This window comes from Haemorhous mexicanus, chromosome 16 (assembly GCF_027477595.1).
Source record: "Haemorhous mexicanus isolate bHaeMex1 chromosome 16, bHaeMex1.pri, whole genome shotgun sequence".
In the NCBI taxonomy this organism is placed as follows: domain Eukaryota; kingdom Metazoa; phylum Chordata; class Aves; order Passeriformes; family Fringillidae; genus Haemorhous; species Haemorhous mexicanus.
Genome location: NC_082356.1, coordinates 7625280 through 7643162, shown reverse-complemented (window position 1 = coordinate 7643162; position 17883 = coordinate 7625280). Strand labels below are relative to the sequence as shown.

The 17883-nt window shown below is 43.8% G+C and overlaps 1 pseudogene; it reads left to right on the top strand.

The window, feature by feature from the left end:
• The first annotated feature begins 1117 nt into the window (after positions 1–1117).
• On the top strand, positions 1118–16984 carry LOC132334633 (telomere repeats-binding bouquet formation protein 1-like; annotated as a pseudogene).
• The last annotated feature ends 899 nt before the right edge of the window (positions 16985–17883 follow it).

Here is a 17883-nt window from a genome sequence, read left to right as displayed (position 1 = left end):
GCATGGCACGGGATTGCTGCCATCTCTCCATCACCCCATGTCCCTTTCCTGTAAGAGCCTGAATGAGAGATGAGGGGCTCCAGGCAGCTCTCCAAAATGCAGTTTATTGTATCCAAGATGTTACAGCAGTCCAGGGTCTGGTGACAGAGCCTGTGCCTCCAGCTGTCAGCTCCAGCTGCAGACAAGCCTGGGGACCCTTTAGCTTTGGTTATAGTGCATTATATACTCTGCTTTGCTGAGCATCTTAATACAGTAGAACCAATCATTACCTTTACTTTTATCTATAGCCTATCATAACTCCTGTAATTACCATATTCATATTACTATTCTCCAGTCACTAAAAGTTAGTACCTTACAGTTTAAGCTAGAAGTTGTTTTTCAGTTTTCTTGCAATGGAAAATTCTGAGACCTTTTTTCTATTTGCAATATTGACAGTCTTGTTTACCTATGGAATCTTTTTGCTTGGTAAAAACATCTACTTGTTTGAGGTGGGTTTATCCTTTGCTCTAAGCCATAAAAACCCCTTGTAAGTAGCACACCCTTTGCCTTAGTTACCCAGTAAGACTGGCCCAGCACTTCTTTTCTTCTATATCAAAACTTGCTTTCATTTCTATTCCTTCTTCAGATTCTGCATTCAAAAATCTTTCTGTCATGCACACATATCTGTTAAAGTTTCTTGTCAAACTTTCATCCTTCCCAACACTCTGTGCCACCCTGTCTCTCTTTTCCTGAGGGCAGAACAAGGGACAGAATCCATCCAGAGGTGACACGGGAGCGCTGCTGTCCTCTCTCCATTCTGTGTCCTCCTCCCCCCCATCTTTCCATGTTCCCCTTCCCTGCCTGTCACTGCTGAGTCAGAAATGACACGGATAAATGAGTGACACACTCCATGCATCTTCAGAAAGCCAAAAATCATCTTTATTAGGAGACGGATTTTTTTATACTCAGTCCTGATTTCGGTGGACCTGATTGGTTATTTTACATTTCACATGATTGGCTAATTAAGAAAACCCCTTGGGGTAAACAATCCATGAGGAAAACAATTGTCACAAACACCACCTGCGAGGTTGTTCAGGATTCTTCATCTCCAGCTCCCTAATGTTTCCCAGACGGATCCATGGGAAATCTGACCTGGATTGTGTATCCACACCTACCCGGGAAGGTGACGGCCGCGCCGTCCCGGGCCCTCCCTCTAGAAATGGCGCTTACCACGCTGTTTAAGGTTCCCCTTTTTTCTTGCCCAAGTCCTTCTTTTCCTGTCCCCAACCTCCCCTTCCCCCCTGCTGTTGGAACCCAGGGCACAGGGAATGTCTCCCTGCCTGTCCTGAGAAGTCCTGATCCCCAAGAGATCACTGCTTTTAACTTTTGTCCATGGAGAAAGCTTCCAAGACTTTGGGATGAATTGGAATCTACGAGTGTGTGAAATAGAGATTAGTGTAGTTTATCACAGGGTGAAAAACTGAGAGCTTTGGGTGTTTAGTATGAGGGTGGATAGAAGACAAGACAGAGGATTTTGGGCGTTGCCTGATCTCCTTCTCGTTCTTCATCTCCTCCATTTTCTGTTGTGTTGGGAGCACAGGGTGATTGGTTGGAAAGAGCTGCAATGCAGATGCTGAGTGGCAGACAAAGAATTAGTTACTGGTAGAAAGGTAGAAATAAAATGCGTTCTAAGAGTTAATTAGGCAAAATGATTTTAAAAGACCTTGAACCTGTGTGTCCTATGACTTTTGGTGCCTTCTCTTTGTATGCTAAGTCTGGTGTGCAGACGGTGTGCTGAACTTTTGGTAAGAGAAAAATGAACAACAGCCTGAAGACTGAAAAAACCAAAGGTCCCGTTTGTTTCTCAATCCTGGCACAGAACTTTTTAGGGGTGTCCCCATCAGGGGATCCTCAGGGGGGGTTCACACCTCCCTCCTTCCCCCCCTTCCTGCCCTGCTGCTCAGCCCCGCTCCAAGCCCTGCACCCGGGGCCCTCGCCACTTCACAAAAGGAACCAAAATTACCCCAAATCCACCCAAAATTACCTCAGAACCCATCCTGAGGGGCTCTGGGGGAAATTTGAGGGGAGTTTTGAGGGGATTTGAGAAGATTTTGGCTGGGTTTGAATCCTTCACCCGCTTGGGCATGCACAAGGTACTAAAACCACCCAAAATTTCCTCCAAATTAACCCAAAATCCACAAAAAGTAGACCCAACAACCAGGCGGTTGGGGGGAAAATTTGTGGGGTTTTGAGATTTAGGGGGATTTTGTCTGGGTTTGAATCCTACACCAAATTTTGTGTCCAGGAGGTACCAAAACCACCCCAAATCCACCCAGAATTGACCCAAAATTACCTGAAATTCACCCAAAATTACCTCCAAATCCATCCTGAGGGGGTTTGGGGTAGATTTGGAGGGATTTTAGGGGGGCATTTAGAGTGGATTTGAATCCTATGCCCACTTCAGCATCCACAAAGTACCAAAATCCCCCAAATCCATCCAAAATTACCTGAAATGAATGAAAAATTCATCCTGAGGGGGTTGGGGGGAGGTTTGGTGGGGGGGGTTTAGGGGTTTTGGGGGGGATTTAAGGGGGCTTTTTGGCAGTCATCATCAGCCGAGACCAAACCCTAAAGACTGTGCCCCTCGTGAAGAGGAGATCAAAGAACTGCTCCCCTTCTGAGGAGGAGATCAAAAGCCAGAGGAGACTGAGCTATTAACTCATTAGGTTAAAATGTATTCATTTAATCAAGTATCATCATTTCTGTTATTTTATCCTTTGTGATTAAGTCTCAAATGCTTTCCTATTCCTTGTTAATTTAGCTGAATGATATTCATTTTGGTTTTGTAAACTATTAAGTCATATTCTTCATGTTATATATGGGGTCCCATATGTCTAATTCAATAAACCACAAACTTAAAATTTAGCAGCAGTTTTAACTGAGATAAAACAATACAATCAAATAGAATCCAGTAGTTACAAAAAGAAATTTGGCAGTGGTTTGGATAAAGCATAACCAAAACTGCTCAGGGTACGGAGAGGGCTTCCCACCCTGCCTCACGTGCAAAAGGCAAAAGGATCCAAACACAACTTATGTACTGTGGGCTAATACATATTCATCAATATTTTCCTGTAAATCTCCTTCTGTTTCTGATTCTTGAAATCAACATCACCACACTCACAGCGCATGCTCCCACTGTGGCTAAGGGGGCTTCTGGCTCTCTGGGGCTCTCCTCTGAGGAAGGCCAACAGTCTTCCTCACTGTCCTCTGAATAACCTGGCAGGCTGTGCATGTGCCCCAAGTCCTGGGTTATGTAAGTAAGCACTATGCTCCAATTAAGCCTTTTTATTTTATAGAAAAGAACACTCTTTTATGCTCCCTGTCTGGAATTATCCCAATGTTATTTATGTCATGGCCGATCCTGTCCTGGGAGTTGTCTTAACTTCGTCTTGATGCCAATTCTGACTTGGGAGTCTTCCTAACTTTTGTTCATCAAGGCCAATTCCAATCTCCTGTATCCTGTTTCCCACATGTATCATCTACAAAGAAACCCATCTGCTTCATACTATGAATCACATATACCTTTCCAATTTTCTTCCCAAAATATTGATATAATTACAATTTTGTTAGCACAAACCACATCCATTTATCACAATTTCCCCCATCTTCTCTTTGGATAATATTAATTCATGCTTTTTATTAAAGACTGAATTTTGGTATCTTCTACATCCCACAAATCCAGGTTTTCACACTCCCTCATTTCTCTTTTTGATCAAATTTGATACATGGTATTTTACCTATGCAGGAAATAAAACATGGTATAGACCACAATAGAGTCCAGCTGGTATAAACCACCAGATTTTGTTAGCACAAATCATATCCATTTATCACAACAGGCCAAAAGCTTGGAAAAGGATGAAAGAAATGCTCCGATGACGACGGTAACAAAAAAAAAACCCAAAATAATTTATCTTTGACAGCAAATGAACATGGGCTGCCCTCCAGCCCCCTGAGCCTGGCAGGCCGAGCGGTGCCGTTCCCATGGCATGGGGTGCTGGCAGCCTGAGGAGAGAAACCAGAGAGCCACGGTCAGTCGCAGCAGGCTCCTGTCCCCCTGTCCTGCCATGGCCTGTGCCCGGGCCAGGCTGCTGGCTGTGCTCAGAGCCCAAACCTCCAGTCCTAGTCTCTGTTTTTAGAGAAGGGCAGCATGGCAGGCCACGTTCCACCTCCTCCGCCTAATCACGGCACAGCAACTCCTCAGCAGCTGCAAGAGCGGGATGCCCGTGTGCCCGCTGCCGCCTGCCCAGAGCCCTTCTGCCAGCCGAGCTGTGGAGCTGGGTGCCCACCTCTGGAGAGCTGCTGCCAGGAGAGGAGCCGATCCTGCACCAGGTCCTCGTCCTTCTGGAAGGGGCTGTCCCTGCAGACCGTGACCCCTGGGGTAGTGCTGGCACTGGACGTGCTCCACAGACGCTGCAGGCGCTTCCCCCTCCAGTCTGGGCACCAGGTGTAATCCTCCTGGGAAAAAGAGAGAACAATTGCATGGAAGTCAATTCAAAACAAGACCTGGAAACAAGAAAAAGCACAAAGCCTGTCACCATTCCACAGGCCTGAGGAGGGTCTGACCACTCAATGAAAGAATTAAACCTGCCCAAGGGTGGGGAAAATCCCCACCTTTCCTCCCGTAAACGCACCCCCCATCCACACGGATGGATGCTTTTGTCAGGCTGGCTGCCCCTGCCTCAGCCCGTGCCAGTCTGGCTGGCAGAAGCTGTCAGCAAGGCCAGCAGCCGGCTCCCCTTCCACAACTGCAAGCAAGGGATGTTGTTTCATATATAAATTTGTGTATGATTTTAACCTAATCATTGTAGTGCACATTACTAGTCTCCCTAAAATAGTATATAAGTGCTTTTATCCCACAATAAAATCGGATTCTGATCCCCGAGTCAGTCTCCCCGTCTCTCTCCATCGCCGACACTTCCCTGATAAAGAACTGTTATTCCTGCCCCCATGTTGTTACCTGAGAGCCCCCTTTAATTTCAAATTTTTAGCAATTGAGAAGGAAGGGGTTTCCATTTTTCCATTTCAAGAAAGGCTCCTGCCTTCCTTAGCAAACACCTGTCTTTCCAAACCAAGACACAGGAGCCACCTGTATTATACATGTGAATACTTCACACGAAAAAAACCAAGAGCCTCAAAAAGGCAAAACAGCTTGGTAATTTGTAGAAAGTAACTCTGATCAAAAATAAAATGTGTGAATAGATTGGTCTAAAGATGACATTCACAATTTTCCTGGTGACATTGTGCACTGTACTGTAGCAGGGGACAGCCACTGGACATAGCCAGCAGGATAACTGGATATGCTTTTCAAACTTATTCTTAGTATTCATTGAATTATTCATTGAATTCTCATCCTTCTGTACACTTCAGCTCTGTTGTAAACTTCAGAGACATTTTTTCACAAGCTTCTAACAAGTTACTCTGGATCCATAATTCCTGAGACCAAATGGAGTCCAAATGCCAAGTGGGATTACTCTTTTCAAAGCCTGGAGTCACACAGAATGAAGCAGCACTTAAATCATCCTGTGCATCCCATACACATAACAGTCCAGTCACTGACCATCTGCAATAATTTTTTTTACTTTTGCTACAAATTACCTTCAAGAATAAGCTACAAATAATATCTTGAACCGGTTTAAATTTAGAGACAGCACTGCAATTGCCCTAAAAAATTCTAAGGGAACCTAGTGCTGTTGCAGTAATACAAGAGAACTGTAAGTGTGTATTACTAGTTGTTATTCATAATAGGCAAAAATGGCTCAGATCAGCTTTGCAAAGTAAGAAACAAATCATGGAGAGTTGAAATTATGGAGTTGGGACAGTGTAGCCAGTCTGCTTTTTGTGAGAGATGCTCTTAAGCAGTGGCAGTAGTCATGTACTCATCTCCTGTAACTTTGCTCCTTGTGATCTACTTTCCCCCTCTGCAATTTTTTCTGCTCTTTTTTTTTTCTTTATTTTTTTCAGCTGAGTACCAAAAGGAAACACAGAACTGCAATGTTGCTACCAAAATAATAGATTTTTTTTTTCAAAATAAAAAATACTAACAGCTTTTAGAAAACACATCAGAAGTGTTGGAAAGTATAAACAATACAAGATATTGAACAGGATTTTTACATAATACTACATCAGCCAAACAAATGGATAGTAGGGCTTGAGGAACAAGGATGTAATTAAAGTTTTATTAAAAGCGCTTCTTTTGTTCTGTGTGTGGTAACTGTCATCACTCTGATGTAAATACTTCACCATCTATTAAAATTTTCCTAGGCTGTATTATTTTGCAATCAGCTATGATTTTTTAAATTTCTCTTGTACCCATCACTGAATTATCTGAGCACAATCTCCAAACAAGACAAATGGTAAAGTAGCAAAGGGCTGCAATAACTGAGCAGCCAACAGGATAAGCCACATTGGCATCTCTTGGCTCTGCCAAATCCTCTGTGAGTGCTTTCGTTTCTTTTCCACTTTGGTTTAAAATGCAACACAATTTCATTACTTCTGATGGCTCACCTCTGAAAGAAAAAGGCAGTAGCTGTTTTTGGTAGGGTAAGTTGCATTTGCAAATTGGCTCACCTCCTTGGCAGCAGAACTGCATTTTTTCTTATCAAAGCTGCTCCTCAGCTTGAGTGGGGAGAAGGCGCAAAAGGATGAGAGAGGCTGGTGGAGCTCTGATGGTCTGAGGATGCAATGGTGCAAAGAGCTGGAAGGTGAAATACCTTCTCTTGAGTTCAGGGGCATTAGGGAAAGGGACTGTGTGCCTGAAAGCTCAGTTCTGTCAGCCATATTCACCGAGTAAAAGGCTTTTTTCCTGCACCTGTGTGTGTGGCCAATGCCAAGGGATGGCAGCTCTTTCTGTTGTGGGGGCATTGCAGCCTCCAACTGCAGAGTATGCAAAGTGAGCTGCATTGAAATGTGCTTTCCAGGGCTCAGTTTTGGGGCTGGTCCTGGTTAACTTCTTTATTGCCTGGTTAACTTTTTTATTGATGATCTGGAGATGGAGATTGAGAGCACCCTCAGTAAATTTGCAGATGCCCAGTTGGGTGGGAGTGTGGATCTGCTGGAGGACGGGAAGGCTCTGCAGTGAGACTTGGACAGACTGGATCAATGAGCCAAGGACAAGGCCATTGAGGTTCCGCAAGGCCAAGTGCCACATCCTGCAGGTCACCAGCCGCCTCAGTGTGAGCCAGAGTGTGCCCAAGGGGGCAAGAGGCCAATGGCACCTGGCCTGGATCAGCAGCAGTGTGGGCAGCGGGACCAGGGCAGTGCCTGCCCCTCTGTGCTGGGCACTGCTGAGGCCACAGCTCGAGGGCTGTGTCAGCTCTGGGCCCCTTGGGAAAAAGGACATTGAGGGGCTGAGTGTGTCCAGAGAAGGGCAGCAAGGCTCACAAAGGCTCTAGAAAACATGTCCCATGAGGAGTAGCTGAGGGAGCTGGGTTTGTTCAGTCTGGAGAAGAGGCTCAGGAGGGACCTCACCGCTCTCTCCAACTCCCTGACAGGAGCGTGCACTGAGGGGGGGCTGCTCTCTTCTGCTGGGCCTGCACTGAGAGCCAGAGGAAGTGGCCTCACGTTGAGAGGAAATTCAGGTTAGACTTTAGAAAAAAAATTCCACTGCTCAGGTGTTCAGGCCTGGGAATATGTTGGCCAGAGAGGTGGTGCACTTGCCATTCCTGGAGGTGTTAAAGAGGCCTCTGGATCTGACACTGGCAAATGGTTCAGTGGTTTAGGGTTTGCAGTGTCAGTGCTGGGCTAACGCTGAACTGATGCTCTTCAAGATCTCTTTCACCCCTTTCGGTTCTACAATTCCAAGCGCTTCCCGCCTGGCCGAGGGGAAGGCTCAGGGCTGTCCCGAGTCTGAGGGCTGAGGGCGGCCGCGCTGGGGCGGCGCTGCGGCTGCGGCATCTCCTGAGGGGCCGGGCCGGGCTCTGCCCTCAGCTCCGCGAGATCCCAGATCAGCCCGGCGGGGCCTCCGCTGTCCTTCAGCCCGCAGATCCCACCCCTCAGCCCGCAGTTCCCACCCCTCAGCCCGCAGATCCCACCCCTCAGCCCGCAGATCCCACCCCTCAGCCCGCAGTTCCCACCCCTCAGCCGGACAGCGCTCGGCAGCGGGCACCCGCCTCGCCTCGGGGTCTGCCCGGAGCCACCCGCGCCACTGGATCACAGGTACCCGAGCCGTGCCCCATTTTCCCCCTCGGGACTCCCCAGCCTTCACACAGAAGAATGCAGCTGCTGTTTCTCTTTAAACTGTTGCCTTCCAACTATCCCTCCCCCCCGCCCTTACTTTAAATATGTATGTGTTCTTTCCCTTTTATATTTGGGCTGATCTGGGGTGCTTGCTAAGGCTTCAGAGTGGAGCTCTGATAAGGAGCTGTAAATCACACATGGCCCATCTGAGGGAGGAGGGTGCGAGGGAGCTGAAATAGGCCAGGACAGCCCCAAGTCCTGTTCCACAGCGCAGCGTCCTCACGGCCTCAGCTGCTGCTGTGGGGTTTGGTTTTCACAGGGCGCCAACAACCCGCACTTCTCCCCTCTGGCCTTTGCTCCCTGGGTTTCGAAGGATAAGTCCTGCCCAGGCTGGCTGGTCTACTGACCGTGCCAGCCATGTGCTCTGGTGCTGCTGAGCACACACATTGACAGATCTGCACTTCTCCAGGAGTGGTTTCTGAGGTTTGAAATGATGTTACTGGATTATTTTCTATAACTGATGGAGAAGAGTTTTAGATGCAACATTTGCCAGCTGTTTGTTGAAGCAAATCTAGTTGTTTGTCTTTCCACCTTGCTCTCTGATGCAACAACCGAGGTGAGCTATTTGCATCTAATTATAATGTATGCTGGCTTATCAATGCTATTTTCCATGCCTCTTGTAGGTTGCAAAAGTCAAAAAGATGCAGGGAAAGGTCAAAATATACATCCTTGTATACATCCAGTTTTAAACCCCTTGTGCTTCTTATATTGCATAATTATATAAACATGTATTAAATGAAACTCTTCTGAAAAGCAATTAGCTCCAGAGCGAACTCATTTTTACAGGCTTCCTTTTGTTTGGGTGGGTTGTGTTTTTTCTTAGGCTGGCAGGGTGGTGGCAGTAGGACAAAAAGAGGTGAGGAAGGCTGGCAAGCTTTTCCTTGTTGTGGCAGGGTTGGATTTGCAGGAAAATGAAATCCATGTCTGTTATCACTTCTGAAAGGCTGCAGGGAGATGACCACTCTCAATTCTCGCTGTGTAAGGGAAGCAGCAAAGGAATGGGGGCAGTCAGTAACTCCCAAGAGAAAGCAGGGCTGGCTGTCTTCATTAGGATGACAGTGCTTCTGCTTTGAGCCTTTGCTCCACTTGGAGAAAGAAAATGAATCCATTCTTAAGCTGCATTTGCCACTGATTTCAAGTTTCTACCTGGAGCCAAGTCATTTTTGGAGAAATTGTAAGAGGTTACTGTGATGCTTGCATCAACCTTCTCTGTTTGGGACTTGGGGCGTGTTTGAGGGAGCATCTTTGTGCCTCCAAAGCTGAATGTCACTCTGCTGCTCTGCTCTCAGAGGCTGCCCCGTGGGGTTTGTGAAGAAGCAATGCTGTGGGGTTTGGGGGGTTGCATGGTTCATGGAATGTGGCAATGTCTTTGGGGAATTTCAGTGGGTTCTCACTGTAAGGAACATGTCTCTGTGCTCACTGCCCTTGGTTTGATCAGTGCTGCCAGAACAATGCTGATGGTTTGGTGGCTCCTTGAGCAGCAGGAGGCCGAGTGTTTTAGAGTGTTCACCCCCTAAGTAACATGACTTGGTCTTAGTGCCAGTTGTTGGCTGATGGCAAAGTCGGCCACTCTTGTAAGGAAAGTTGGATCAGCTTTGTTGTGATCAGTGACACAGAGCAGGGGATGTTCTTTACTGACAGTGCCCCTCAGGGGTAACATGGAATGACCTGATTTCTGCAGAATGTCCACTCTCAAAAGATGATCACCTGTTAGTTACAAATGCAGGGCTGTCATAAAAGACTGTATTTCCAAAGGAAAACTCTGCCATACAACAATACATTCAACTGTGTGTGTGTGAGATGACAAAGTAAAAGCAGAAAACTGGGAAAAGTGCATTTTAGAAAAATGATGTCATTTCTACTGCATATATTATAAACACTGCTAATCTGAACAGAACTGAAAAAACTTTTTCCTTGTTGCTGTAGAACAAGAACAGAGATTTAAAAAAAATTAACACTCAAAAGGTGCAGATAAATCAGTGTGGTAAGATACCTAATATAATTTGTCATTATAATCTGCATCAATTTTACAAAGTTTTAGTAGACTGTGCTAGGCCTGTTGTGGGGTGGTGAGCAGTTGGGAGAACATGCTTTTTCCTAATTTCCACATTTTGGATACTGTATTGGCTATGCAAAGGGTAAATCCAATGTCAAACCTGCACACATAGTAAAACACACCATTACGAAGTCACATTTTTTGTTTTTAATTTGCTAATATTTATCCACATTTTTATTGTATTTTAACTTCTTTAAGAACCCTCAAACCTTGTAAGGGTTTACTGTTAACAATACCTTCTGTCACTGTTAGAAATAATTATCAACTAAGTCTTTTAATGATAACCCCAAAGTCTAAGAAGCAGATTTTCCAAGTCTGTTTTCCCACCCAGGGTTGTGTGTAGGTGCCCAGAGAATATTTTGTGTTCTGTCTCCACCCACCTGACTGAGGGCTCTGCTGCTGTGCTGCATGGTTTATGTCTCCTGTACCTCAGTACCACGGAGCAGCCTTGTGCTCTTGGACTCTTTCCTTACTACTACACAGATTTTCAACTGCACCCTGAATTTTATTTGCACTCTGAATACTTTAATGGCTCTGTATTATTTACACTTAATGCACCTTGCAACTGTGAGTTTAACATTTAGTAGTTTACATCAGACTTACTAAGAGTTACTAGTAACGAAAGGCCAGAAATATTAAAAGGAGGCTGTTACTCTGACAGGAACTCATGCTCAAATAACAAAGGATGGACAGAAATATTTCTAGGTGTGTTGTTTGTGGCTGAATAGAAGTGATGTAGCTCCATTTTGGCTCACTTCCCCCCCCTTTTTTAAAACACACCTACATACTGCATTTTGGAGAGAAAAGATAACAATTTTAATGAAGTTATTTGTGTTTACTCCTAGATATGAAAACAGACCTGAACTTACTGCTGGAATTCCTTAAATCTCAGTTGGACTGCCCTCTGTCTCAGCAGGAGGCTGTGGTCACTGTCTATTCCATTTGCCAACAAAACAGTAAGAAAGGCTTTTCCTTAGAAACAATGCAGGCATTTATGTTCCCCATATATGCCAAGGAACTGGTGGGCACTGTAAAAATGTCTAAAGGACATAAGGCTTGAGATGTTGGAAAATCTTAGAAGCCTATCATTTTGCAGAGAAACAGAAGCAAAAGTTTTTCCTCTTGTAGGTGAAGCAAGCGAATACTTTGGAGGAATTGGTGGTTTGATGTTTAGAAATGACCTTGCCAAGTCGAGTGCTCATTGCATCGTAAAGGAAGCAGCTTTATTTACATTGGGGATTATTCTAGAGAGTAATGGCAATAAAAATAACACTGTTTGTATTTCTGAGTGTGCTATGGCCCCCTGTCATTACTTGTGCTCCTGCTTTGTCTCCATTTTCTTTTGGTCTCACAAAATGAGACTACAAGATTGTCAGTTGGAGCAAGGGCAGGGAAGGTGCCCCCGTTGCCCTGTCCATCCCCAGATTTGATCTGTGCCTTGCTGACTTGTGCACACAGGGTGTCTTTAAGTTACCAGACAGCTGCACTCCCCCTCTCCCTCAGCAGCAAGTGTTCAGTGACTCCTGGATTGTTCCAGAGCTTGCCAGGGTCCTGCTTGGTGTAGAACTCACTGCAGGGGGAAGCCCTCAGGCACTTCATAGTCCTGCCCTGTCTCTGCTCCCCACATACTGGCCACAATTGAAACTTAATAATTTAGGATGATGAGTAGCTTACTTGAGGTTTTCACTTTTTGTTTTCAGTGTCTTGTCAACAGACACTGTTGACAAGTACACTGTCTTGTGTACTTCTGAGTTGCTTGAAGAACTCATTTTATTTTGAATTAAAAAGGATTCTGATGTGAACTTGAAAAGAATGTCTGTTTCTGTCATCTTAGTACTGGTGTCAAATAATGGTAAGTTGGTTTTTTTTTTCTGTGTTATGATAACTCTCCTTTTCTATTTGCCAATCTGCAGTCCAAACTTTGGAACATGCAATAAGCAATGTTGTGGTGAAGTGAATTTATAAAGATGAATGTTTGCATGTAACCGAACCTGAATTGTCGAAGTAGGTCATTGCTCACTGGGATTTCCTTAAACAGCAGAACGTGGTTTAGTTCTAAGAAGAGAGTTTGCAAATGCAAACCCATAGTTTCTGAGAGTGTCTAGAAAGAGAGAGACATGGAAAGGTTATTTACCAATATGTTGATATGATTTTGTATTTCCTTGTGGGGAGGATATGTGCTTAGGAAAGGGAATGTATGTATGTAAATTCAACTTGCTGTTAAGATTTTGTCTGCAGTTGCATTTGTCTCTGGAGTCTTGTGTGTGTTCTCTTTTAGAAAATGGGCAAACCCATGTCAGAGACACAGGCTGCATCAGCCTGCTGCTGCAGTTGTTCAGGTGAACAGGGTTGCAATTCAAACAGACAGATAGTAGGCTGGTTAGCAGCTATGTTTCCTTGACTGTCTGGGCCTTGCTTGCATTTCCTTAACAGAACAACTCTCTCCAGGTCTGAGAAGAATCTGTCAGCTGAAAACACTGATCCCTGCTATCAGCTCTGGTCCTCAGTGTGCAGCACTCTCTGTGCCTGTGTCAACAACCCCCAGAACGGGACGTGTTGCTCTGAAAATTGTGGAAGAAGTTCAGAGATATTCTCCAAATCGGTAACACTTTGGTTTCATTTTTACTGTTCAGCTGAAGTTGATTTCATTGCGTTTTGATTTGGGGTAATTTGTTTTTACTTTTCTAGAAGATAATCAGAACATTTGCTGTGGGGTTTTTCCCTATGCCAAAGGGTGGCTCGAGAGTTGCACAGAGCCTGGGATAGTTCGTCCCATCTGTTCATTTCTTGGTCTCACAGTTGCAAACAACCGGAAGTGCAGCTCAACCTTTACACAGCTTTGAATTTGATAAAAGGAAGTTTAATTCGAGAGCTAAATGGGTTTTCCTTTCTTGTCAATCTCTACAAAGTCATTTGCTGTTCTTCCCACTTTTACTCTGACCACTGTACTCCACCATCTTTACTTACACTGTGCTGTGCTCAAGGCCACAAATAGCCACAGCCTGCTTACATTTGATAGGGTCAGTAGAACTGCTGGGAGCTGTTCTGATTAAAAGTGTGTCCAAAAAAAAGTCCTTGTGACATGGCTGAAAACAATGACTTAGGTAGAACTCAGGCATGATGTTTGCCATTGGTGTGCACATATCAAGGTCATGTTTTCCTGGAACTATTTTATATGCAGTTACTGCATTTCTTGAGATTAATGTATCTCCAGCTTCTGTTGTAGAAGAAATGTAATGACTGACACATGCACAGAAAAACTCTGATGGACTTACTTGGTGAAATGCTAAAAGAATTTGCAAACTCTCTTGCTTAAATCACATTTTTTCTTTTTTCCACTGAGCAGATGTGCAGAAATCTTTTGTTCCTATTGGGGGATTGGATACATTAGCCAAAGTTCTCCTTGAGCTTGTGCCTGATTCCTGTTTGTGTCACTCCAGCATGAAACTTGAAGTGGTAGTAACAAAGACTCTGAATGCCTGTATTGCTACCAACTGTGAGTGGAAAGACATTTTTGATCTATGGCAACTTTAAAATGCTATTTTTAAAGTCTTGTGCTGTTGGAAAAGTTGCAGAAATGAATGCTTAAAGGCAGTTAAGTTCTCCACATCCCAGTGGATGTTGCGATGCTTTTTAAAACTCAGAGGTGTAAGTGGGGAGTGATTCAGTTCATCTGAGGTGGATTACTGTCCCATTGTTGCTCAAATGAATGCAGTGAAATTTAAACCCAACTGAAAATTAAGTTTGAGATGCTCCAGCCCTTGCTGGGTAAGTAAAGCTGAGCTCTGGGCCTGGATTTGACCAGTCAGTTTGGATCCTGGAGTTATGCCTATGGCTGAATAATAAATTGTGTAGCTTTAGGAAGCTTTAGTCATTTAGAGGTGGAGCTGAACGGACGTGGTGTTTGTGCACAGCACACTCTGCTCTGGTTTGCTGGCCGGGTACTGCTCTCCTGATGAGGTTTTGTGTTTTCCACAGAAGGTTTGCAGAAACCTGTGATCCTGACGAGCCTGTGCTGTGGCCATGGTTGCTGTACCTCACACTTCTGCCATAAGAGCTTCAAATGGAAATTCCCAGAAGTTGAAAAGCATCAGCCTGCACTAGTTGTGAGGGTAGTTTCAGCTCAGTTGGGTGTGACAGGACTGGGCCTCAGCGTGGATGCTCTAGCAGTGGTGTTGCCAGTGCCAGGAAGGGCTTGCCCCCTGCTCTTTTTATGGCAGATACTCTGCGTGTCAAAGCTTATTCAACTCTCTCTGGCTCCATGCTGGAGCTGATCAAGGACATGGAGAAACTCAGCAGGGATCTGCAGAAGCTGCACAGTGCAAAGCCCTCCTCATTCATCAGATCTTCTGCCTCCTCTCCGTGGAGCACAGGCTGGGAGGATGGGCAGGGCTGGTTTTGGGAGCAGCACAGGAGGGGTGGGGTAATCTGAGCTGTTCAAGGTGGAGCAGGGCAGGGCTGAGCAGGCCCAAGGCTTTGAGGGCTCTGTACAGTTCCCTCCAAACCCAGCATTTGATCCTTGGATAATTCCTGTACACTCACAATCGACTTTGTTTTCCTTCCAATCATTTTAACCAATAGCTGCCATGAGTTTTGTCTTGGCAAAGTATCCCACTGTGTCAGAGCTGCTGAAGCTGCTGTCCTATGAGACACTGAGCACAGGAGAAAAAAATCAGTAATATTCTAACAATTGGACACTGTACTGAAGTTTGTGGTAAGATTTGCTTTTTCTTTTTCCTGTCTGTCAGCTTCTCCTAAATTCTCATCCACTGACTCCTCCTGTGGTGTCACTTCATCAAGACTGGAACACGAGAGAGTTCAGTTAAATAATACAATGTCAGTATTTGGACAAAAAGTTTTCTAGAATGTTCCATCTTTAAATTTTAAAGCTTGTTAGCAGGAAGTGTCTTTAGTAGCTTTGAAAAGTAGACTCAATATGCAAGAATTCAGAGCTGGGCTTAGGTGTCTCAAGGAATAATTAATCCAGACTTGACAGCTACTACCATCCAGACCTAGCAAATGGGTTGTCTTGAGCACCCTTTTCATGGTCCTTGGCACATACAGCTTCTCTCCACTGCTTACAAGGCCAGGAATATTTGTAAAAGCCATGTAAGAGCATTGGTTTCAAGACACAGAAGCAGTTGGTGGCTCTAAAATGGTTTTGTCGTGTTCCTCAGGGCTTGCCCAAGCTTATCTGGCACAAATACAGCACTTCAGTTGGTATTTTGTGGTAGTGCAAGCAAAGAGAAAGGGAAATTCATTTGTACTTGTGGTGTTTCTCATGTATGTTTAGAGAAACAAGAAAAAGACCTTGTGTTCAGAAAGTTTGATTTTTATCCTCTGAGTGCCAATAACATGTTCAATAATTAGCTCAAGAGGTCATAAATTTATTTTAACAGACATTTTTTCATTAAGAACTAGTGAAACAAGACTTAATGGAAAATGTCTTTTGAAAAGAAAAATTATTAAAAAATTATTTCAACATAAAAAAGGTTTTTCTTCAAATGCCAACACTGTCAAAATAAAAATGGTAAAAGTTTTTATTTCCTTTTTTTTGTTAAGTTTAAAGAAGAAAGAACTATGTTTAGCAATTATCCATTATATGATTCCATATGGGAATGAGAGCACAATAAAAATTCAGCCAATGACAGAAGAAATGAGGAGGAACAGATTGGCTAGACCAGGCTTAAGCTACTAATTTTATTTTGCTAAATAGAAACCTTGAGATTTTGATATTTCTGCATCCCAGGCCTCACAGAAATGTTGCATATCTACTCCAAGAGCAGGTCGTGAAAGAGAAGAAAAACAGGAGTCATTATTCAAATGTTTTGAGCCACAATTAAATGAGCTTGGAACTCCATCAAATAAGTGGTCTCAGTCCTTCAGTTTTCTTACAGCAACCTGAGTTCTGGTCAAATCATCTTGTGGGATGTAAAGCTCTCCTGCTGTCACTGCAGCAGGCTCGGGTCTGGAATGAAAATCTCTCTTTCTGCAGAAACTTGCAGAGAGTTGCCAGTATTGGCCCCTACAGTGACTGTAAGGTGAAGGTGTGTGGGGCTGAAACCAAACCTTTCCTTTACCATGTCCTGTTCTAGAAGAGAACCAGTGTGAGCTGCCTCAGAACAATGGTCTGCCACTCATGGTTCAGGTATTGACAGAATCTCAGGACGAGGAGCTCGTCAAAGCTGCTACTTTTGTGCTGCAGAGCTGCAAACAAATGAGTAAGCTTGCTGTGACTGCTTTAAAAAGGAGAGGGATTGTTTCCATCTCTGTGTTCTGCTGATTCCCCAAGTGATTTTAACTTCTGTGGCAGCTTTTTTTGTAATTCTGTATACTCCAAAAGATGTTTGTTTTCTGCACAGAAAGTTGCCTATTTGTCTTTAAGAACTGACTTAGGCAGAAAAAAAAAGAAGTAAAAATTCCAAGAGTGTTGCAAAAATGCATTTGTGAAACCTCTCCATGTAGGGCCAATTCTTAAAGCTTTCCCATCTCTAAATTGTGTGGAAAAGATCAACATTGTCATTTATCACCCAGGGGATACTTTCTTCCTGGGGGTGTACCACTAGAGGGAGGGAATAAACCAGGAGATAATCAAGCCTGAAATCACTGTGTCTGCACTGATTTCCAATCTGAAGAAATCTTGATCTTTTTTTTCTAAAGTAGGATGTATTTTTGGGCCCCCTGTTTCAGTTTTTTATAAATTATCTGTACAATCCCTCCCATGAAGCAGAGAGACCTTGTCCTCTAATCTCTAGAGCATGGAGGGTGTGCAGTTGCTAATTAGGAAAAAACAAACCTGTATCTCCATTTCTGTGCTGCAAGCACAACAAAGAGGTTTGTGTCAGATTGAGGTGTGGAGATTTGTAGTGTCCATTACTGTGGAGTTGTTTTTTTAAAAAAACAGTGACTCGTACTGGTGAAGAACCCAGAGTTAATTCAATGAAAAAGCTTTTTTTTCTTTCACAGCATCATTGTGGAAACAGTTTGTAGGAACTCTAATTGCAAGTTCACCTTTTGTAACAGCAGCTTATATTTCAAGTGTGTTAACATTTATGTAGAAATCTTAGTTTTATAAAAATTGTAATTTTGCATTAAATTATTGGGGCTGTCCCTTAGCATACAAAAATGTAATAAATGCTTCTTAAATGTTGTGTTTACATGATAAAATTTTATTTATTAATGTTGTTTATATTTTATAAAGCTGAACAGTTGTTCTGAAATGATATGATAACTCATTAAATGTGAACAGTGCAGAAGAATTGGATATGCAAGTCAGAAAAAGATGTCTGCAAGATAGCTGGAAGAAAGCAAAAGTAATTTTACACAGAATAAACTCAATTGAAAAACAGCATGATGAGGTTGGCCTACTTACCGAAATGGGATAAAACTAATCACATCTTTCCAGAGTTTAAGGAGCAAGCAAAAGTAAAGCCTTAAGATAAGTTCAATGTGAGCAAAAAACCCAGGAAAAAACGTCGAATTTGTGTGAAACGACAACCTGCAACATTTATCAGTATTGTAGATCAGCCTGAGTTACAGATGTGCAGAGAATG